Source organism: Dasypus novemcinctus, chromosome Y (genome assembly GCF_030445035.2).
Source record: "Dasypus novemcinctus isolate mDasNov1 chromosome Y, mDasNov1.1.hap2, whole genome shotgun sequence".
NCBI classification, from domain to species: domain Eukaryota; kingdom Metazoa; phylum Chordata; class Mammalia; order Cingulata; family Dasypodidae; genus Dasypus; species Dasypus novemcinctus.
Window position 1 is genome coordinate 19499416 of NC_092216.1, and position 25115 is coordinate 19524530.

The following is a 25115-nucleotide window of genomic DNA, read 5'->3' on the forward strand; positions in this document are numbered from 1 at the left end:
TAAGCCTACTCTTCTGAGGTCCTGCAAATGTCCAAATCTGGGCATTAGGCTTCTCTGGCTCTCATTGCTTTAATTATTTGAACTTCTTTTTAGAGTTTCTGCTCTCTATCTCTGCAGCCCCTCTCTCTGTGTTCATCCATTTCATCCATTTTTTATATCACACAAATTTATTAAGTTATTATCATTCTTCCTTTAAATACACACAAGAGCATTGCTGGACATCTCGAGCAGATCTTCAGAGATGGAAAAGAAAGCAAAAGTGTTTGGTAGTACTCTTTTTAAAAAGTCACACATCTACCACCACATTTTGATGGATATCTAGGTCACCCACAATGGCACAGAATTCTTGAAAGGATATTCTTCCATCTCCATTCTTTTTTGCATTTATTATGGTTTTGTCTACAATTTGCTTTAACTGTGTATCTTTCATATTGTTCCCCACTCTCACCTTCAGCACGTGGAAGAGTTCTCGGTTGGGAGTATAGCCATCTTTATCCATGTCATAGATACAGAATGCAAACCTTGACTTTTGTTCCTTATCTGCTTTGACACTGAATTGAAAGTTTCCCTCAATGAATTCTTTAAAGTCTACTTCTCCATTCCCATCGGTGTTGAATATTTCTATTACTTGCTGCACTAAAGGATTCTGTTGTAACTCTGGCAGAGACATGAACTCTTCCACACTCAAAGAAACAGAATTGTCAAAATCAATGTTCTTAAATCTGTTTTCTAGCCTTTCAAGTTCATCAGCATCAAAGTGTTAGCACATATCCAATGGACTACTGTTACAGACCAGCAATATTGACCAGACTCAGACTTTGAATAAAGTTCCAATCGAGAGCTTTATTAGCCACATGGCAACTGCCTCATCCTATGCAGAGGAGAGAGCAGCCCCGAGTCTAAGGGAAGGGGTAGTATTATAGTTTTTAGGAAGGGGGGGGTCTACTAGTAAATGAGCAAGCAAGCAGGCATGGAAGTGGAACTCTGTGGTTAGCTGAAGATAGCTTATCTATTTTTTCTCTTTTAAAAGCCCTTTCTTGTAAGCAGCCCCATGTTATTTATTGGCACTCTTCTTGGGAGCAGCCCTAAGTTATTTATTTATCTGAAGGCATTTGCAATTCTTACTTTTTAATGTAGTTGTATTCTGATTTTCCCAATGTGGCCTTACCCTTACATCTCTCCCTTTCCTTTATGGTAATTCAAATTTTTGAATTTCTTTGTGGGTAGGCATTAACTGGTAGGGGGCATTTAAAACTATAAGTTTAATGGTTTGGAATTTTCTTATACTAATTTTTCAAATTACTGATTATATTTGGGTAACAGGTAAGCAGTACAAGGACAAACAGGGGTCCTGCTAAAGCAGTGATGAGGGTTGTGAGCCAAGGGGACCAGTTAAAAAGGCTGTGATACTGGTTGGCAGGCATTTTCTGGGCTTTGTTATGCTCTTCCAATCACCTGCAAACTAGGCTTTTTTAAATAACTCCTGAATGATTAGTATAAAAACAGCAGGTTTTGTTTAGGGCTATACACAGGCTTCCCTGCTGGAGGAACAATAAATTTAATCTTTGCTTATTCTGGAGAATTACTTTGCGAGAGAGTTTAAGGCCTGTTTCAGAAGGCTTATTTGATATTTAAGGTTTTTAATGTTTTGGGTAACTAAGGAGGGCAGAGCATTTAAATTATTGTTTGTTTGTTTGTTTTTTACTAGGGTTGCTGATCTTATCATGGCAGAACTCACTACTTTTAGACTTACTAGCCGTGGAACAAGAAAGGGGGTTCTCATATATTTGGTGACATGGTTCTGGTATTCCTAGCAGGATGAAGAGTTCCCTGCCTCTAGGCTCCAAATAGTCATAAACTGGGGGATTATATTTATTAGGACACAGAGGTCATTGGAGTCAGGGAGAATACAAGGGATTAGACCTGAGATGCAGGCAAACCAAGTTCCTGGAGGGGCAACCAACACCCAGAATTTGTCCAAATTTGTCTGGTTTATAGTTACACGGTGTTTACAGGAGTCAGCAGAAGTTCAGAGGTTTTTATTCTGGACAGCAGAATCCTGGGTAGGGGGGTGGGGAGGGGGGCTCCTGCAGTTATCCTGGAACCACTGGTGCTTATGGATTTTCAGTTAGTCTCCAGATTTATTTATTAATTTTGTTCTACTTTTAAAGAGTTTACACCTTTAATCTTAAAGGGGTGCTGAAGGGTGATAATCTCTTTTCTGTAACTGGTGCCTGCTGGCTATGGGCTGTAGTTATTGCTTAATAATGTGTAAAACTCTTATGTCAACTGGAGGAAGTTGGATCTGGCATTCTGTATGAAGCTGGATGACGTTTTTACATGGTTAATGAGATACTCATTCTGAAAGAAATAAACTTAATTAAAATTTTGGAATACCCATTTTTAAAAGAGGACTTTGGATTACAGAGGTAAAAAAGGTTAGGTGCTTATAAAGATGGCACCCCTTTTTTGAAAGCTGGTGGGAACAGTATATATATATATATTTTTTTTTTTCTCTAAGGTATTTTTAGAGAGAAATTGAAATAGATACTTAGCTTTGTTTTGAAGATGCATTTCAGGCTGTTTAATAATTGGCACTCATGTGTTCTGTTAGATGCTCCTGGCAAACTGGCATTTTTTGGACAGGTGGTTTCATTCAGGATTAGTGCACTAAGAAAATTTTCTTAGATTTTTGGCTGTGGGAGTGGATCAGAACTACAGAATAAAGTTTTTACATTTTGGTTTTAATAGGACAATTTCTGGTAATTTTGACTGTTTAATAGATGACCCATTATTAGCAAGCAAGCCTCAGTTTTGCTACACAGTAGAGTACAGTAGAATAGTAAGTTGGCTAAGCCTGGCTAAGACCACAGCCTTATTTTATAGAAATGTTTATTAATTATTTAGAAAATAAAGTTACCAGGAATTTAACATGTTTAATAAACTTTTGTACCTGATCCTGAATAGAAAAGATAATGTTATAATTATTAGGTATATATTTAGTATAGGGTAAAAGTACAGCACTTTAATATTAATATATTATTTAATGCATAAGGATTTTGAGTTGCAATTAATAGTTTTAAGTTTTAGGTTTGTAATACTTTATATGTTATCTTTCCATGGGAGCAGGCCATAATGCCAATTGTGTTTAACTTTTATTTACCATATCCTGGCATCATGGCTCCACTTAGAATGTTTTTCACACAGCGAGCAAGTTGCAGCATCGTTGATTCTAGAAAGAGTTTCCAGTATTCTACTAGGCTGGTGCATAGTGCTCTCTGGCACTATGGAACAGTACCAGTCTGGAGGCGATATCCATTGTACACTTGGCTGTACTGAGTCATCATTGGCTGCTGCAGGAGCTTGAAGCTGCAACATAGTTTCCATCAACTTCAGGAGGAGAACCAGAGGCTGATTAGCAAATATTTCTAATTGAGGAGTCAGTGACCAGCTTAGCAAATAACTCACATGGAAAGGCAACCTGCAATGTACTCAAGGCATGGTTTGAATGCACAAGAGAGCTTGACAATTTTAAAGTTTGTTCTTTGTTTTTATATATATTTTAAACACTTTAATGCCACACATCATATAACAAATGACTGTTTACTAATACAATTTTACAATGAAGGTAATAGTAGGTATTTTACTTTAGTAATAGAGGGAAAAAGCTATTTTTCATTGTTAAAATGAAAACAGAAGATTCTCAATAGAATCAAGATAATTTTTTTTCCATTTATTTAAATATGCACCTTGTGGTGGCCTTCAGACAGGTTTTATTACCACGAAGTTATTATTTGCAACTAATATAAATTTAAGTTTTAGTTAACAATGACTTTTAGAACTAGAACTATTTAAACAATTTTAGCCCAGAAGATTCTCTACAAATTTTTATAATTGACTATAACCACACTGACCAGTTACTTTATGTTTTAACAAACTTATTAAATTACAATTACTAACCAAAGAAATTCACTTTATTTAAGAGTGTACATCACAATCTTTTTTTAGTTTAATTTATCAATGTAAACTTGTAATTTTTATTACTCAAAAGACCCTGTACATACAATGCCAATTTATTTAATGAGCACTTCATAAACTGAGGGAGATTATACCGAAGCTAAACAAAATTGAAATTACTATAGTTTATGCAAGGAATGTTCTTTTTTTTCTTTACTAAAACTAAAACTTCTTTTCTTTGTTTAAGTTATGAAAATGAATAATTTTCAAAAGCATACAGACTACCAGGTTTTAAAACACATTATACAACTATTTAATTTGTTTAATCATATTCCTGGAAAGATTTTTCCATAGTTTTTATGGACTTTTTTACTAGTTGGAAACTGAGGCATGTTGGTCTCACAAAGGGAGATGTGTTGTTTTCATGGCTATGCTTTTAACATAGGAATGCAGCAATTAAGCCTTTAAGTTAACAGGATAGAGCTGTCTGGGGCAGGGAGAAACATGAGTAAACACACTTTGTAATTTGAAAGGAATACTGAATCTTTGTACTTTGAGATAAGTTCTTTAATTTATGAGTGTCATTAATGTGTAGTTACAGTGTTTGTTATCTCAATAATTTGAGTATATATAATGCCACATGTAGAAAATAAAGTTGTCTGAGGAGTCATTACGCACAGGCCCCCTGATCCTAGCTCATTAGTTCTTTTTTGTTGTTGTTGTTTCCTCCCCCCTTTTCTCTTTTTTTTCATTCCCAATACCCTTTGGGTTCAAATCTCCAATATTTGCTTACTGAAATTTGTTAGCAGAACTATTAATTACTCTTATTTTATGGCTGTTAAAAGGTTTAAACTGGGAAATTACAGGGCAGACTGATTTTTAATTCCCCAGGCTAGTAGATAGGTTTAATCTGCTACACCTGATCATGCCCTTAAAACTCTTGCAGAAAGGAGGCTCTTTTTCAGTAGTTCTTTTAATTAGATTTTTATAAGACTTTTTTTTATCCTGCTTAGTTTAATTTGGGCTCTAAGAATATTTACTCATATATATAACTGCATATTTAATTTTGAACAATTTGAATAGAGCTCTTTTAAGAATTCTCACTTGTTAATTTGATACTATCATCCTGATATATGATGACATACACTGAGCAAATGAGCAGACACAAATAGAGTTAGACACAGAAACACAACTCATTGATGTTACTTATAATTTGCATTATTTTATATACTGTTCAGCCTAATTTGAGTTCCAGAAATATTTATTACTTATAACACTGCCTATTTAACCTCAACAATTTGAGCAAATAGGCAGACATGAATAGTTTGACACAGAAACATAACTTTAGTTACTTAAAACTTCCAATTTTTAATGAAATAAGTGTGACTGCAAAACATTTTAAACATTCCTGAAAATTTTAAAATTTTCACTATGACTGTGCAGTTTTGCCCAAGAATTTTGTTTTTGTTTTTTTTACTAATGGATTTTTAAAAAAGATTTTTTATTTATTTAATTCCCCTCCCTCCCCCGGTTGTCTGTTCTCTGTGTCTGTTTGCTGCATCTTGTTTCTTTGTCCGCTTCTGTTGTCATCAGCGGCACAGGAAGTGTGGGCGGCACCATTCCTGGGCAGCTCTCCTTACGGGTGCACTCCTTGCGCATGGGGCTCCCCTCCATGGGGGACACCTCCACGGGGGACACCCCTGTGTGGTGTGGCACTCCTTGTGCACATCAGCACTGCGCATGGCCACATGGGTCAAGGAGGCCAGGGGTTTGAACCGCGGACCTCCCATGTGGTAGACAGATGCCCTAACCACTGGGCCAAGTCCATTTCCCTACTAATGGATTGTAACTAAAATGTTCTCAATGCTTTAGCACCATTTTTTTGTTTCAGAACTTTATATTTTACTTTGAATTAGGCAGAATTTCAGATAAGCAACAAGATTAATTTTATGTATATTTACTTAGGCATTTTAAAGCCTCAGGGAGACAGACTGGTTTCTCTCATGAATTGCCATTCTTTGGCACACTGATAGTAAGGCAGGAGATTTCCTTTTTTTCCCCCAGTCCTTGGAGATAATAAAACTCCAGTGACCATTTAAACCCAAGGGCTAAGAATTCCACTGGGCAACAACTTAGTTTACCCTTGGATTCATGAGAGAAAGCAGGGTTACTAATACCAGGTCAGGAAACAGGGATGTTCCAGCAATTTCTGGACTGTGGGGGCAGAAGCTATCATGAAATAGGCTTGAAGCAACCATAAATGAAAGAAAGGTTAGTTTAGAGTTTATATTTACAATAATAGTTTCAGGTTAAATTTACTCAGTTATAATTTCAGTTATTATCTTTCCACTGTTTTATAATATAAATGCATTTATAAATGATTTTAATTCAGTTACAGTTTTTATTAATTTTTTAAACCTGTTAATTTTATAACACTTTCAAACACCTTTCATTCAACTTATAACATATTAAATGAACTTAACTACTTAATTTTTCTTTTAAGGTAAAAGAACAAATCTCTTGCAGTTAGTTTGAAATATATAGCTACTTTTCAGGATTTGATTTCTAGAACATTATGTTCTTTTAAAAGAGATAAGACCCTTTCTTTTTCAAACACTGAGGAAATGATGAGGTTAAAGCAAAAGAAGCTATTTTGATAAAACAGACTTTCTTTGTATGTTGATTGTGGCTGGGGTGGCTTGCACCCCGATGCTGATGGGGGGGTTTGGAGGGGTCAGACTAGACTGCAGTGGCATCTGATGCTATGGCAGACAGCATCAGAGGGGCTCTCAGGAGTGGAGGACGCACGGCAAGGGGAGGAAGAAAGCCGCGGAGACCAGGTCTGTGCGCAAGTCCGGTTTATTGTGGAAGGGGACATAGCTTTATCGGGTTAGGGACTGCGTGGAGGGATTTGATAGGTGCGGGCGGGTACTGCTTCCTGATAGGTGATTGTAAGCGGTTGCTAGGCAGAGGGCTGGCTGAGAGGTTTGGAATAGGGGAGGGGAAAGGGGGAGTGAGAGCTGGCCAGATGTTGGGCTAGGCAGGAGATAAAAAGGGGGAGGGCAGCGCCGGCCAGCCGTTAGCAGCAAAGGCCTAGTCAGGCGTGGTCACCTTATCTAGGCCCAGTGGGCAGAGGCGGTATCACTTCTTGCCACACCGTTTGCTACTGTGGCAAGCCGGGCGCCCTTCCTCCCACATTTCCCCCTTTGTTTTTATTAAGCTCCTCCGAAAAGCTTGATTTGAGGAGGGAGGGGGACTGTGCCTGTCTTAGGTCGGGATTGCGCCCAGCCGGGCAATGCCCGTGCCACACAGGTGGCCAGTCTTACCCGTCATGGGGAAGCGCGGCAGCAAAAGGCCGTGTCCCTGCCTTAGGTTGACTGGTGGGCCGATCCTGTTGCCCGTCATTGGCTAACCAGTCCAGCGCCTGGATGGAATGTTGGCGGCCTTAGATAAACAGGACGGGGGAGGGGAAAGGGTAAGGGTAAGGGGTTAGAATGGGCGGTGAGAAGGGGTAGGGGCAGGGGAGCTGGGGCTTGGGTGCGTTGAGAGGCGGCTGGCCATTTGGGGAGGACGGCAATTAATGGAGACTCCTGGTGCATCTTCGTCGGTGGTGCAGATTCGCTGGTACCGGACCTGGATGTGCTTACTAAGGACAGAGTTAACTTGATTTTTGACAAGCCGGACAATTCGCCTGATGATCCAGGGTCCTAGGGCTAATAGGAGGACAAGGGTGAGGAGCAGGCCTAGAAAGGGGAGAAAGTAAGAAAGGATTCCATTGGGCAGCCCCCAAGAGAAAGACCATCTGGCTTCACGTTCCTGCTTTCTCTTGTGGAGGCCCTCCCTAACTTGTGCGAGGTTATCTCGAATGAGGCCAGAGTGGTTAGCATAGAAGCAGCATTTTTCTCTTAATGCTGCGCAGAGCCCCTCTCTTTTAGGAGGAGGAGGTCTAGGCCCCTGTAGTTTTGGAGAACGACCTCAGACAGGGAGTTGAGAGATGTTTCAAGGTGGGCCATGGAAGTCTCAAGGCGGGCGATGTCTGCATCGACAGCTTGCCTAAGGGTTGAAAAGGAATTATCTTGGAGGCTGAGAGCTGCAGCTCCAGTGGCTGCGCCGGCAAGACCTAGAAGGGTGGCAATTGTGATGGCGGTGAAGACTTCCTGTTTCTGCTCATGCTGCAGGGAGCTGAAGTGCTGCCAGGAGTCAAAGAATTGGTTATCAGTATAAAAGAGAACTCGGGCGGCAATGAGTATGAGCACACAGGTGTCGCTGGTGGAGTTAAGGGTTTGAACATTGAGACATGGAGTGAGGCCGGAGGAAGAACATAGCCATTTGGTATTATTAAGGGGAATTAGGAACTTAGCGGCTGCATTAGGGGTGTGAGTTAGGCTGCAGAGGGACTGCATGGAGGGGAAAACTTTGCCGCCGGTTGTTATTATACAGAGTCCAGTCTGGGAAACTGATCGGAGGGTGAGTCCTCTTTTTGTTTGGTTCCAATTGCAAGAGGTACCAGTGGAGTCTGGGGAGGCGCGATAGGCGCCGTTGGTAGCTATGGCTTCATAGAAGGGGGCCTCGGCGGAGAAGCAGAGCCAGCAACGTTGTGTAAGGTTGGGCTGGGATAAGTTTAAGGAGATAAATGATGCATTGAGGAGGGTTACAAGAGGGTTGGGGGGTGGCAGGGTTTGGCGGTGGGGAGGATACATAGCGATGGAAGGATTTAAGGTGGTAGCGGGAGGAGAAGGAGAAACAGAGGGAGGAGGGGGAGGCCGTGTGTGGGGAGGATTGAGAACTTGATTTGGGCCCACGGCGGTGGATTGTGTGCGGATTGAATTTTTCTTTATAATGAAAAAGGCACCGTAATCATAGTTGCTCATGTAAAGTCAGGCTCCCCAGGTGCAGCCCTGTAGCCAGCCTGCATTTTTAGGGTTTTTGACAGTGAGTGTGATGCTGCCCCAGTGACTTTTATCTTTAAAAGAAAAGGAGAGATAGGGGTCTCTATTGGGAGCTCCCGACCATCCGTGGGCCATGGTTTTGCACCCCCAGGAGGGGCAGTAATAGTGCGCTGGGTCATGGCAGCCTCTGGCCGTGGAAGGACAAATATAGAAGCCTGAGACTTCATGATTATAGGGACCGTTAAGGCCTGTAAGTGAGCTGTACCAACACCGGTGAGTCTTGTGTGTAACATCTATGAGGGAACTGATGACAGGAAGGTTGGCAAGATTACATATGTGCACTGTGAAGGAGGGAGCACCCGCAGTAATGTTATTAGTGAGGAGCTTTTCCTGCTGCCAAAGAGAGAGTATCCAGTTAAAGGGCCGATGGCTTATACTAGCCTGGTCTGTAGTGGAGGGGAGCAGAGCTAACATGAAAAGCAGGAGAGAGTGTAGATTTTTAGGTTTTTTGTTTGAAGCTAAGGCACGGACAGCAAGCTGTACTAGCTGTCCAAGGAGGAGGGTGTCATGAGCTAGATCTGTGGCCATATTTAGCCTCTCCATCTGATGGGCGAGTGCTCTCATCATCCGTCGTTGGAACCTGCTGCTGGCCGGTGGTGGGTTTGACGTTTTTTTCAGGGATCCAGAGCGGCTGGGAGGCATTTTCTGGAAAGACACAAGCAAACCCTCTGCCTTGGGTGAGAAGGGGACTGGGTCCCTGCCAATTGTTTGTTTCTGGGTCCTTCCAAAACACCATCGGGGCAACTGTTGGTGCATAGGAGGGGCCCCAATGCTTATGGAGGGGGGAAAGACCATTTTTATCAAAGGAGAGGAGGTTTATGTGAATGAGGCAGGCAGTGATAATGTCGCCTGGTTGACTATGTGGGCGTAGATTCTTCTCTTATTGAATTTGCACTTTGAGTTGGCGGTGGATGCATTCTACTATAGCCTGCCCCTGGGGGTTGTATGGAATGCCGAAGTGGTGAGTAATGTTGTAGAGCTGGAGAAATGCAGTGAATGAGGAGCTGCGATACTCAGGCCTATTATTGGTTTTAACATCCCAAGGAACCCCCATGAATAAGATGGCTTGCCGCAATGCTTTAATGCAATGCTTGGCTGTTTCTCCCGGTAAGGGGACAACATAGCAAAGGTGAGAAAAGGTGTCGACTGTGACATGGACATACTTGAGGCGCTCAAATGATGGCACATGGGTGACGTCTATTTGCCATCGGGAGTTTGGCTTGAGGCCGCGGGGGTTGACCCCTTGTGGCTGCAACGGTCCAAGCGGCAAGAAGGGGGCGCATGTTTTACAGGCGCGCACCAAATGCTTGCAAGTTTCCTTGGGGAGGCCTGACAAAAGACGTTGAAGTGAGGCCGCTGAAAAGTGGAACTTAGAATGGAGAAGTTTGGCTTGATTGACCAAGTCTCCGACAGTGGCTATTGTATGGGTGGAGACGGTTTGGTCGGCAGCAGAATTACCCGTGGCTAGAGGCCCAGGCAGCCCTGAATGGCTGCGAATATGAGAAATGTACTATGGCTGTGTGCAGAGCTTGAGCTCTCGCTGCAAGGCATGGAGTGCTTGATCAATGGGCGTGTCACGTGGAAAGAAAACAGCGTAGGCAATAACTGAACAAAATTGCAGGGCGTACTATCAGTGAAGATGTTGACGGGCTCATTGCCATCGTGTTGGAAGGCAGTGAGGATGGCTAGTAGCTCGCCCACCTGAACCGATCTGGGATGGGTTTGGCAGTAAACGGTTGGCAAGTCACGGCTGGGAGAGTAGGCAATATAAGCAAACTTGGTCTTAGAGGAGTCCGTGAAGACAGTAGTGGAGTTGGAGAGAGGCTTGGAGCCAGGGAAAGGGTGGTATAATGGGGAAAGGGGGAGCTTTGTGAGGCCCTGGAGCAACTTGTGGGGGGGGGGTAATGGCAGTCAAAGGTCCCGTGGAAGATTTCTAGAAGAATTTGAGCACGGGGGTTTTCGGAGAAAAGGGCAGTGGTGTGCTTATCAGTAAGGCATACATATTCAGAATCAGAGACAATATTCAAGGACTCTTAAAACATTTGTAAAACTTTAATGATGGCTCAAAGCTCTGTGCATTGAGCAGATGAATAAGGAGTTGGCCAAACCTGTTCTTTTTGAAAAGTAATGTATGCTGCTTTTCCATTACTATTACTATCAGTAAATACTGTACAGGATGGTTGGGCTATGCACATAGACTTGAAAAGCACTGCAAAAGTTTATTGTTGGGTTCTTACAGATAAAGGAATGCAGCTGGCTTGATTTGTCTAAGAAGACATTAAAGAAAGTCTTAGGAAGTTTTAAAACAAAGTGATAGCCATGTAACTGGACTTTAACTTTTTGCAACAAACTAGCAGTATTTGGGATTGCTGCATACTAGTGTTGTTACTTTAATCTATGGTAAGGGGTTGTTTTTGTGACATATACTCTTTTATAATAATTAAAGCTATAATTAACCATATTGTACTTTTCTTTAATATTATGCTGAAATATTGGTAACTTTATACACTTTTAAGCATTCATAGAAACCTTTTATCCATACGACTTTATTTAATAGAGGGTTTAAGGGAAGAAAAAGTTGTTAATTTTATAACACTGTAAAACACTTTTATTTAGCTTATAACATATTAAATGAACTTAATTATTACTTTAATTTTTCTTTCAAGGTAAAAGAACAAATTTCATAATTAGTTTGGAATAAAAGGCTACTGTTCAGGATTAGGTCTTGAGAAAGCAGTTTTGAACGTTATGTTCTTTTAAGAGATAAAGCTTTCCTTCTTGGAACACCGAGGAAGCGATAAGCACAAGAAACATAAGACAGACTCTCTTTGTATACTGACTGAGGATAAGAACTTTTACTAAAACAGATTAATGGTGAGAGGCTTTGAGAAAGAACAAAAATTTTCAACTTTGCATCAACATACTACCCGACACCAAAGCTTGTAAAATTTTATAGATAGACCCATTAAATTTTATTTAACTTTAACTGTAAAAATTCTTTGTCCATTAATCTTCTGCAGGTTTAGCATTCACTCAGGTTTCATCCTATACTCTACTTTTTCCAATAGTCAATTATTTTATTTCAGGACAAAATCATCTCCTGTTTCCTTAACAATAAAAACACATTCCATATAGCCCACATACTAAGTTACCAGGTAAACTTTTTACAACATATAATTGTCATCAACACAAAACAATCTTGTTAAAATAATGAACTTTTCTTCACTTTAAATACTTAGTAGCATGTAATACCAGCAACAGTCTTTTAGAAGCAAGTTGGCATGGGAGGCTGGCCACCAACAAATTTTCCTGTTATAAAATTACCTTTTATTAGTAGTATTGTCAATTCAGGTTTTGTTTAATAAAGACTTTTTTGGAATTAGCCATTTAAATACCTTAATTTAAACAATGTTTCATTAAACTTTTTATAATTATTTATAATTATAAGACAAATTTTACCTTCACAGAACACATTCCCTTACTTAAAGTTACCACAATACCTTCTACAACTTGCCACATGTATTTGAGTTCCAAGAGTTTATAAAAAATAGCCATCCTATTTTAGCACAAAACACACTTTTTAGAAAAACTTATTAAATTTCAGTCAGCATTCCCACAAACTTCTAACTTTCTTTAATATTCATTTAAGATTTACATTCTTCATTTTATCCTGTGAAGAAAAATATTCATTTCAATCTAGGCAAAAACTTTTTTAAAAAAGATTTATAGTAATTTTGTTAATCAAGACTTACAATTTTTATCATTGTAGATATCTTATTAACTTTCAAACTTATGTATTAATACAAGCTCTTATTTAATATTTGGCCATTTGAATAGAGCTCTTTTAAAAAATCTTTATTAATTTATATCACCATCTGGAGGTATCAAAATACACACTGACATTGAACAAACAGACAAACATAAATCAATTACAACACATTAGCAGAAACATACAGTTTACAATTGACACAAAATTTTTCACAAATTACACAGAACAGAAATACAAAAAGACAAACAAGACAGATGAAGAGACAAACCAGACAACCTGAACCAAGGTCAGGAGTGATGTCTCACTCTGACTGGTAGGTGGGATCCATTTGCTGCATCCAGCAGATCCACTTCCTTACAGTCCACAGACTCTGCAGAGGTTTCTGGAAAACAGACTCATCTAGGGATGTCCTGTTTGCTGATCCTGGGTTCTGGAACTCCGGACACTCTCCACATAGAATTTAGGTGGAGACAAGTTCCAGGGCTAGGCGGTGTCCAGGGCAGAGAAACGTCTCTCTGAGGCCTTCCCCTAGACCACCAGTCCATCACCAGAACATACCCATCTCCCTGAATCTGAGATCAACCCTGCTGGAGTGGCGGATCTCATCAATCAATCTCGCTGGGTCTTCCAAATGTTACAGTCCAGTGATATTGACCAGACTCAGACTTTGAATAAAGTTCCAATTGAGAGCTTTATTAGCCACACAGCAACTGCCTCATCCTACACAGAAGACAGAGCAGCCCTGAGTCTAAGGGAAGGGGTGGTTTTATCGCTTTTTAGGAAGGGGCTGTCTACTAGTAAATGAGCAAGCAAGCAGGCACAGAAGTGGAACACTGCAGTTAGCTGAAGATAGCATATCTATTTTTTCTTTTTTAAAAGCCCTTTCTTGTAAGCATCCCCATGTTATTTATTGGCACTTTTCTTGGAAGCAGCCCTAAGTTATTTATTGGCACTCTTCTTGGGAGCAGCACTAACTTATTTATTGGCACTCTTCTTGGGAGGAGCCCTAAGTTATTTATTTATCTGAAGGTACTTGCAATTCTCATTTTTTAATGTAGTTCTATTCCTATTTTCCCAATGTGTCCTTACCCTTACACTACTTGCCCCATTTCCCATTTTGCTCAGCAGGTCCTGCAGCTCATTCTTTTGGGGAAGAGTGTGGGTGCTCAGACAGGCTGGTGCAGCAAGCAAGGGACCAATTGCACTTGCCTGGGGTGGCTGCCACCCTCAGGATGCCTGTGGATGAGGGTGGGTGTGGGTGGGTGAGGGGAGGCATCACCATGGGGCTGGGGTTGGTGAGGTGACTGGGCAAGAGAGGGAGAGGGTCTCTGCAGCCTTCAGCTTCCACATTTCTATTTTTTAAGTCCTTTTCCCATAATCTCTCCCATTTTGGTCATTTCTCACTAGACTGGCAGTGGATCTGCTCATACAGATTGTACAAAACTTGGTCCATATTGTGACTCTAGCGATGGAAGAAATTGTATCATTGATGTGAAGATGGTGGCCACAGGAGTTGCAAAGTGGAGGATGAGTGAAGAAGAGATGTAATGTGGGAGCATTTTTGGCACTTGGAGTTGTTCTAAATGATAATTCAGGGACAGAGGCTGGACATTGTATATCTGCCATTATTCACTGAATGGACTGGGGGAGAGTGTAAACTATGATGTAATCTATAATTCATGCAGTGCAGTAGTGCTTCAAAATGTATTCACCAAATGCAATGAATGTGCCACAATGATTAAAGAAATTGTTGATGTGGAACAAGAGAGGGTGGGGTGGGGTGTAGGTTATATGGCAACCTCTTATATTTTTTAATATAACATTTGTTGTGATCCATGTATCTTTTAGAAAAAGATGATAAAAATGTAAAAAATGTTGAATCATATCAGGGAAAGTATGCCTGCTATTAATTTTATTTAGAGACTAAGTATGGTTTAAAGAGATATTTATGAGTGTCAAGTTGACAAGGGTGAATGGTGATAGTTAAGTTCATGTGTCAACTTGGCTTGATTATTGTGTCCAGTTCTCTGGTCAAGTAAGTAGTGGCCTGATTGGTACTGTGATGGTATTTCATGGATTTAAACCATTAGTCAGTTAACTGAGTTTATGAATATTTAAATATACAATGAACAAAGGATATTTTATTCATTAATGATAGAAGTCTTACCCAATCCATGGAAAGCCATGGCACAATGATAAAAGAAGTTGATGATGTGAGGGGAATTGGGGGACTGGGATGTGGGTTATATGGGAACTTCTTTTATTTTTCAATGTAACACTTTTTGTGATCTATGTATCCTTAAAAAAAGACAATTTTAAAAGCTTAAAAAAAAAAAAACTCATGACTTTAGAATTCAGAAGAATTTCTATCTCTTTTTCGGCCAGCCAGCTTCTTCTGATGGATAACCAAAACCGTCACCACATTTCTCACACTTTTTTGGAAATTCAGCTTTCCCAATACCCAAACACATTAGCCAATTCCTATAAGTCCCAGAATATTTAGCCACATACACATATGCATATTTACATGGTTATTTCTATTTTCCTGAATTATTCAAACTTCAAAAGCATAATGATGGTAAACTTCAATGTTCCATTATACATAGAAACTGCATATTGCTCTTTTTCCACGTGAGAATACAGATTCAGAAGATCTAAATTCTTGTTTCATATTAGTTTTCTTTGTCTTCCATTACAAAATTTTCTTTGGGTTAGAAGTATAGGTTTCATTTCTCAGTCAATGGCATATCCTTCAAATTCATCTCTTTTAAGAGAACACTTAAAACAAGAATTGTAAATCCTATAAAGATAATAATCAGTAGAAATTTGCCTTAAAAATATTTACTAAGAGGAGGATTGTGGGAAGATGGTGGCATAGAAAACTCCAGGATTCAGGATTTCTACCAGGGTATATACTAAATGGTCAGGAACTGTCTGAAAAAGTTATTTTGATAATCTAGAAGCCAATATAACAGTGCAGCATCCAGTGAAGAAAAAGATGAGGATGGTAAAATATTGGTAAAGATCAGAAAATTACTCTCTCTTCATATGGTGTCCCTGAGTAGCTCATTGGTGAGAGAAAGGGATATAAAAATCTTCTTCCCCAATGCCAGAGCTGGACACAGAAAATTACTGAAAATGGTTTTTGTATAGTGACTTTGCTTTTTTAAAATTTTAGAATTTAAATATTTTATTTTTAAGGAGATATTTGGATTCCATAAATGTGACACTGAAAATATAAGGGAGTGACAGGGCAAGATAATGTCAGAAAAGTGAACCTTCATCTCTCCTACAAAAAAAAAAAATGGCAGAAGGAGAAGGTGGAGCCAGGCAATTAACTAGTCCTGTGCAACACACCTAAGGGAGGGACACAGTAGAAAGTGCGTTGTAGGGTTGCACATATTTAAGGTCCCTGACAAGGTGTGGATGCTCTTTCTTAAGGAAACTGAGTCATTATTTTCCATGGTTCAATTTGATTCACCAGGGTCCCATTTGAATTTCAGAGGTGTGTTCTCACATGGGCTTCCTGCTGCCCTGAGTGAGAGGGAAGTGAGAAAGGGAGAAATGTGGAAGGACAGATTCCTACTCAGTATATTCAGTTGCAAAGAGTCAATCCTGCCCTGGGAAGGGAACATTTTGATGAACAGGTTGGCCAGAACGATGGTTTGGCTAAGTGGATGGGTTCAGCCTTGAATGTGCAAGGTCTCTGGTTCGGTTCCTAGATGCTCTTAGAGTAGTGACCTACTGGGATATTGAAATCTGACTGTTACTTTGAGACAGGGGAAGACTTTATCCTTGTATTAGCTCCCCTTGGTCTCTTATTTTCCCTAAGTAAGGGCTTAAAAGGAAAGTCTTTTTTTTTTTTAATTGTTTGATTGAGTCTTTGCTTCAGGGCTTGCTTTTTTTCCCCTTGTTACCTTGTCTTTCCTTCCTGTTTATCCCCAGTCCTTTTGCTTGCTTGCTTTCTATTGTTTTTTTTCAATTAGGTACGGCTAATTGATTATCGTTTGCTGTGCTTCCTCTTCCTCAATGGCTTCTTTGTTGTGTGTATTGATTTCAGCTACTAGTAGCTATCTCTTTTCCTTTCTACATCTTTCTACCTTCTACCTTCTGTTGTTGCTCTTACATTCCACCTCTCTGTTTAGCCCCCAATTTTTCAGGCTTTTGATTTCTATCACTTCTACTCTGTTTTCTATCTTTTATTAACTTTTTTTCACATGGAATTAGTTTTAATAGTCTTAACATATGCAAATAAAAACTAATTAGAGGGCCAGGGAATGTCAAGATGGGTTACAGACTCTCACAAATGAACCTTACTGCATTACAAATGTATGACATAACCTCACCAAAAGGGGTTAGGGAAAGGTTCTGATCTAATTACCTTTTTATTTTTTTATTTTATTTTATTTTTTGATGTCTTTATTTATTTTTTAATATTACATTAAAAAAATATGAGGACCCCATATGCCCCCCAACCCCCTCACTCCACTCCTCCCCCCATAGCAACAATCTCCTCCATCATCATGAGACATTCATTGCATTTGGTGAATACATCTCTGAGCACCGCTGCACCTCATGGTCAATGGTCCACATCATAGCTCACACTCTCCCACGTCCCATTCAGTGGGCCATGGGAGGACATACAATGTCTGGTAACTGTCCCTGAAGCATCACCCAGGATAAGTCCAAGTCCCTAAAATGCCTCCACATCTCATCTCTTCCTCCCATTCCCCACCCCCAGCAGCCACCATGGCCACTTTCTCCACCCCAATGTTACATATTCTTTGATAACTAATCACAATAGTTCATGAATCGAATATCAGTAATTCCACTCTAATCCATATTTTATTCCTCCATCCTGTGGACCTTGCAATGGTTGTGACCACTCCACATCTATATCAAGAGGGGACTTAGATTCCACATGGATTCTGGATGCAATCCTCCTGCTTTCAGTTGTAGGTATTCTTGGCTCCATGCTGTGGTGGTGACCTTCTTCAACTCCATGTTATCTGAGTGGTGTAAGTCCAATAAACCAGAGTGTAGGAGCTGAACTCTTCATGTTATTGTCCTTTCTTTTCTCTTTACTTCTTTCCTGATGCTGCTAACCTTTAATTCATACTATAGTTCTCTCAATATTCAGTTTCTCATTTCATTGTTAAGTACTCCACTTATTTATTCCTATAACTATAGACTGCTTACATGAGTTTAATATTTACTCTACCAGGTCTTATATGGTTCTTCTGCTAAAATGTACTACCAATACTATTATATATTTTCTTTTCTTACCTCTTTTTCTTTTCTTGGCCCTAATAGTTTCCTTCAAGATAACTTAGAAAACAACAAAGAAATAGAATAAGAAAAACAAAGTTTGGAAGAGAAAACTGAAAACACACACAAAAACAGTACCTAAAAAACCCTGAGACAAGAGGGAGAAGCTACTCAACTGAACAAACCCAACAAGATAAAAATGAACAGACAGCAACAAAAATTAGAAACCATGCCAATTATCAGGAAGACATGGACCAGTCCAATGAACAGATTAAAATACAGGAAGAGGAGCAGAACATTGAACAACTAGTGAAAGCTCTACAAACAAATATCATAGACAAATTTAATGAAGCTAAGAAAGAAATTAAGGATATTAAGAAACATTTGGAGAGCATAGCAAAGAAATTGTAAACATAAACAAAAAGATAATGGATATGAAGGTGATGAATGGCACAATCCAAGAAATCAAAAATATAATTTCAGCAAATAAGAGCAGATTGGAGGAAACAGTGGGAAGAATAATTGATGTGGGAGAGAGTATATGTGAAATGAAACAGATTGCAGAATTGATAGATAAAAAGAAAGAAAAAACTCTAGCAGGACTTAGGAGTTTGAATGACATCACAAAATGCACAAGCATATGCATTTTAGGCATCCCAGAAGAAGAGAAGGGAAAGGGGACAGAAGGATGTTGGAGGAAATAATGGCTGAAAACTTCACAAACATATTGAAGGAGACTGATGTACAAGTTCAGGAAGCATAGTGTGTTCTAAACAGTATAAATCCCAAGAGGCCTACCCCAAGACATATACTTGCCAAATTATTCAGTGCTCATGACAAAGAGAAAACAGTGAAGACAACAAGAGAAAAGAGAAACAGCACATATAAGGGAAGCTCAGTAAGATTAAATGCTGATTTATCTTCTGAAGTCAGGGAGCCAAGAAGTCCATGTTATGACATAGTCAAGATACTAAAGGAAGAAAAAAATTACCAGCTAGAAACTCTACCCAGTAAAGTTGGTCTTCAAAAATGATGAAGAGCTCAAAATATTCACAGACAAGCAGAAACTAATTGTATGCCAATTGGAAAACAGCCCTTCAAGAAATAAAAAGGGAGTTCTGCAGGATGGAAAAAAAAAAAGACAGAATTGGAGGAGAATCTAAGAACAACTAAAAAGACAAAATGAGAAATTGAGAAATAAAAACAACATATATCATACATGAATCCATATAAAATATGTCTAATATAAATAATTCCTTCAGCATAGCAGTGAATGTTAATGGATTAAACTCCCCTGTCAGAAGACACAGATTGGCAGAATGGATAAGGAAATATGACCATTTTCTGTGTACAAGAAACCCAGCTTAGACTCAGAGATTCAAGGAGGTTGAATGAGTATGACTGAAAAACAATCTTACAAGCAATTAATAACCAAAAAAGGCAAGACTATTTTTACTAATATCAGAAAAAATAGACTTCAAATGCAAAATTATTTTGAGAGACAAAGATGGACACTACATATTAGTAAAAGGAGTCATCTTTCAAGAAGAAAGAACAATCATAAAGCATGTATGCACTGTTAGAAAGAGAGCTGCACCTATAAGAAAACAAAACCTAACTTCATTGTGGAGGAGAAAATAACTTTATTAATGGTCTTGCAAGAATGGGTGCTCCACTTAGATATAATGGCTGGTGTGCCATTATATCAAACAGTGATATTTATAACCTAAACCTAACTAGCAAGTCCCTCTCCTGTTCCCCATTGATTGGGTACTTAAGGGTTGCAGCCTACCCAAGAGATCTAACTAGTTTACTCAGTTCTTGCTCTGATATTTGGTTCCCACACTCCCTACAATCTGGAGTGCTGGGTGGGCTCAGCATTGCTTTTACCCCAGTGTGCTTTTCAAATTGGGCATGCATTCCTTCTCCCCACTCTCCCCACTCTAGCCCTACCCCCAGCACTCACCATTAACTCTCCCTCATTTCAGCACCACTTTTCAAATTCTTGGCATGCCAAAGTTCCTGGAACCCCAACCCTCCCTTCCTCCTTGAACAGTAGAGCTGGCTCTCACTGTCCCTTGCAAAAATTAAACTTAAAAATTTCCACATTCACCTAATCAGGTGTCTCAAAATATGTGAGGCAAACACTGGAAAAAGTAAGTGGAGGGATCGATGCCTCTACAATTATAGTGGGAAACTTTAATACACCATTATCACCATTAGATTGAATACCTCAACTGAGAATCAATAAAGGAATAAAGACTTTGAATAACATATTATAGGATCTGGACCTAATACACATATACAGAATATCACACCCAAATACAGCATGATATACATTCTTCTCAAGCACACATAGTTCATTCAGCAAGATAGACCACATGCTTGGCCCAGAGAAAGTCTCAATGAATTCAAAAGATTGAAATCATACAAAATCATTTCTCTGACAACAGTGGAATGAAGCTGGAAATCTGTATGGGTCAGAGATGTAGATTAGGTACCAAGATATGGAAGTTAAGCAACACACTCTTAGACAAACAGTGAATCAAGGAGGAAATCTAAAAAGAAATCTATAACTATTATGAAACTAATGAAAATGACAAAACATATCAAAATTAATGGGATGAAGCAAGAGCTGTCCTGAGAGGAAAATTCAGACTATAAATTTCTACATTGAAAAAGAAGAAAGGGCTAAAATTGAAGACCTAATTGCACATATGAGGAATTAGTAAAAAACATCAAATGAATCCCAAAGGAAGAAGAAAGAAAGAATTAACAAAGACCTGAGGAGAATGAAATGAAGTAGAAAATATTAAAGCACTAGAAAAATAAGCAAAGCCAAGAGCTTCTTTTTTTAGAAGATCAATAAAATTGACAAACCCTTAGCTAGACTAACAAAGAAAAAATGAGAAAAGATGCCAATACATCCTCATGGAAATAAGACTTTAATAAGAGGATACTTTGAAAAACTATATGTCAATAAGAATAACAATTTGAGAAAATGGACATTTCTAGAAACATATATGTGCCTACATTGATGATAGAAGTCAGTATTGAGATCTCAACAAACCAATTAAAAGTAAAGAGATAGAATCAGTCATAAAAACCTTCTGAACTAAGAGCCCAGGGCCAGACACCTTCACAGGTGAATTCTAAAAAACATGTTGGCCTATCTCCCCAAACAGCTGTCCTGGAGGCTTGGATAGTGGACTCCCACCAGATCGCTCGCCCCCTTCTCCCCCCCCACCCCTAGCCTCTCCGCTTGCCCTCTGCCTAGCAACCACCTATCGGAAGGCAGTACCCGCCTGCACCAATCCCCATCCCTATAGACCTAATACCCGCCCCCATCCCTAGTAACTGCTTACGGCAGCCAACCACAAGTCTGCCAATGCTTCTGCCATTCCCCTACCACCATGTCTCCCCCTGCCCTCCTCATTCTCTATATAACCCACTGTACTTCCTTAATAAAATGGACTTGCGCACATACCTGGTCTCCGCGGCTTCTTCCTTCTCCCTCGCCATGCGTCCTCCACACCTGAGAGCCCCCGAGGCCGTCTGCCGTGACCTCAAACCCCACTGAAGTGCGGCTCTCCTGACCCCTCCAGCCGCCCCCATCAGGAAGAGATCCCCCCGCAGTTGGGTATATGGGAGACTCCTATTTTTGTGAATATACTGTAATATAAAACTTTTTTGGAAAAAAAAGAATGTAAACACTAAGGAAGAAATGGAGGAGCTTGCCTTCCCACTGCACATATAGGGCAACACCTATTACAGTGATGAAAGGCAAAACATCAAAAATATTTTTATGATGTTTTTCAATTTTTAATAGACCAATTTACTTTTTACTTTAGATTTTCTAAATTAGTAGGTATTCTATTTCTAATATTTAAACCTATCATTATTATTTCATTTTCCTATGAATTGAATTCGGCAATATGTTAGATTTCATTTTTGAAGAAGTTTTGAATCTTAGAGTGGTTCAACACCTGGCAGGGGAGGAAAACTGATGGGGGGGGTGTCATTGATGGGTTATGCATGGGTGGAAGGGAGTTCTCCAGGGCATGCATATAGGCTATATAGATATATTCAAGTGTTCATTGGCTATTGACATAATGAGTAGAGTTTCACATGACAACTGAGGGAGTGCTGAGTTCCCATTATGGTGAACACTGTCACAGTCTGCAACGAAGGAGCAACAATCACCTAAGAAAAAGGGCAAAGGCCAATGAAGGAGGGAGTTCCAATGATGAGTCTTTGATATTGATGACTATGCTTAGGAACCTGTGTGTCTGAAATTTCAACGAGGCCTAGAGCTGCAGGATACTGAAGAGTTACCTCCTGAGAGCCTCCATGTTGCTCAAATATGGCCACTCTCTAAGTCAAACTCAGCATGTAAATGCATTATTTTTCCCCCATTATGGGAGATGACACATGGGGATGAGCCTCTCTGGTGCTGAGGGATTTCTACCAAGGATGAACTGGTGATGCAACTAAAAAAATACATTGAATGAAAGGGGGAAATGGTAAAGACAAATGAGTTTATATGCCTAAGAGATTTCAGTGAGTCAGTAGGTCATCAGAGGTGCCACACTTATGCTCATTTCAGTAGGATCTCAAAGACAGCCAAAGGAGATTCAACCCCAAGTAGTGGTACTCCTGAGGTCTACAGAGACACCCAGGTCCTAGAGTCATGACAGATGATTCTGCATTTCAGTGCCTTGCCAGTGGGCCTTACTTGGGATTTGTGCTCCTGAGTGTGACAGAGTTGGGCTCAGATATGACCTTTCTACACAGCCTCTTCTGTCATTTTACTGAGCCTGTGGTCAGTGCTGGGGTTGGTCTACGCTTGGGAAACCTGAATCTCTGTAGTGTGAGCTGGCTGGGCCCCAAGCCTCAGTGGAGTTGCAATATCTACTCTCTGGTTTGTTGGATATGCCCATGTAAGCTAACAGAGAGGTGGGGACAGTTACACCAGGTATCTAAGAGATCTAAGCCCTCCTGAGTTAGAGTTGGCATTGCTGTCCAAGTGTCCTCAGGGTGGAGGAATAAAATATGGATTAGGGTGGACTTACTGGTGTTCTACTATAGAATTATTGTGATTCTAGCAATGGAAGAAATTGTATCCTTGATGTGAAGGCAGTGGCCACTGGAGCTGCTGAGGGCAGGGAGAGGGTAGAAGAGGTGTGTTAGAGGGGCTTTTGGGAGTTGAAGTTGTCCTGAATGATATTGCAGTGACAGATGTAGGACATAATATGCCCTGCCATAACACACTGAATGGACTGGGGGAGAATGTAAGCTACAATGTGAACTCTAATTCATGCAGTGCAGCAGCACCTCAAAATGTATTCCTCAAATAAAATGAATTTGCCACAATGACGTGGGAGGAGTGTGGGGTGGGATAGTATTTGGGAACTTCTTATATTTTTCAATGTAATAATTTGTATGATCCATGTAACTTTTAAAACATTTTTAAAAATCTATAAAAAAAGAAAATGCAGGGATTCCCACATATCTCACACTTTCCCCCTCCCACACTTTCCCCCATTAACAACATCTCCTGTTAGTGTGGTACATCTGTTACAATTTAAACTTTCATTTAAACCATTTTCTATAATTTACATTACAAATTATACTTTGCACTGCACGGTTTTATAGGTTTTGTCAAAATGTATGATAGCTTTTACTTGCCATTGCAATGCCAATATCACAAAAATCTTCAAACACCAGAACCTCTGGCTGACCATTGCCTTTATATCAATGTTATAACTTCTTCCTGTGCTAGAATAATATTGTCTACTCTATTGTAGTCCATAGTTGCATTCCACCCTTATATTTATTTATTCCTCAATATTGAGGATTTTGGGATGATGACGCCAAGTGTCAATTAGTGATGCAACTGGATAAACACCTTGACAAAAAGTTCTCTTAAACACAAATGGGTTTTTATGGTTAAGAGATTTCAAAGTGAGTCAGGAGATCACTCCAGGGGTTACTTTTCTGTACCTCTCAGGAAGATCCACTGACTGCTACAGAAACAGTGCTTCAAGTAGAGGTGCTCCTGGGGGCTCTAGAGAGACCTGGACACTATAGGTAGGGTAGACAACCCTAGCAATTTAGCACACTGTCAGTGACTCTTACCTTGGACTGTATAGTGACTTTCGAATGCTGGGGGCCTAATTCCAGGAAAAGGCCACAGAGGATGAAAATTAAACACACTTCCCTTCCTCAGACTGTGAGGTCAGTCAACTAAAGGGCTACATTTGCTGGGCAGGCCAAGAAAACTCAACTTTTGAAGCCATGGAAGAAGCTCTGGTGACTTTCCTTATCCTCTCACTATGGAAAGTTGGAACACTCTTTGTCCTTTTGTGGGCCCCTGACCATTATGTCTTGGTAGTACTGACTCTGGAAACTCTGCTCTCTTGTTGTCATCCTTCTCAGAATTTGTTCTCCAGGAGAATGAAGCTTGAGGCAGTGAAAGGAATGTAAGAAACTATAAAGGACAACAGTCTGAAGCAAAACCTTACTGTCTTCAAACAATCCGGAAAAGAGTGTATATCTCCTGGGATAACGAGAGGACACCCAGGAGAATGAAGCTTGAGACAGTGAAAGGAATGTAAGAAACTATAAAGGACAACAATCTGAAGCAAAACCTTACTGTCTTCAAACAAACAGGAAAAGAGTGTATATCTCCTGGGATAACGAGAGGACACCCAAACTCCAATAAGCACGAGTACTCCAAATAACTAACCAGGAATAGCCCAGGACAAGACACAGGTCAAGAAGGACAGGGAAAATCCTGCACACTGCATTTACCTTGGATAGAAATTTCTTATAGGAGAGCTGAAACTCAAGAAAATATTAAATGCTAACAAAATAGATCTCAGGGAATAAATGACAGAGTTAACATTTGAAAATGTGAAAATATACAGTGCATATTTTAGGCTCCTAGGATGCTTAATTAAATGTTTCAGCTTAATAAATGGGAATTTATTCACTTCAGCTTGGAGGATATCAAAATATACACACCAAGACATCACCAACGTGAGGCTTTAGAACTTCCCAAAGACTGACAGCCGGTGATCCTTGGTTCCTTTCCTACATGACAAGGCCCTTGGTAGCATTTGCTATTCTCTTCTGGGTTTCATTGATTTTAGTTTCCTCCATGACTTTGT

The 25115-nt window shown here is 39.8% G+C and overlaps 1 pseudogene; it reads right to left on the reverse strand.

Moving 5' to 3' along the window:
• Positions 1-286: 286 nt before the first annotated feature.
• The window catches only part of LOC139438273 (calcineurin subunit B type 1-like), a 53477-nt pseudogene continuing 28648 nt past the window's right edge, over positions 287-25115 (reverse strand).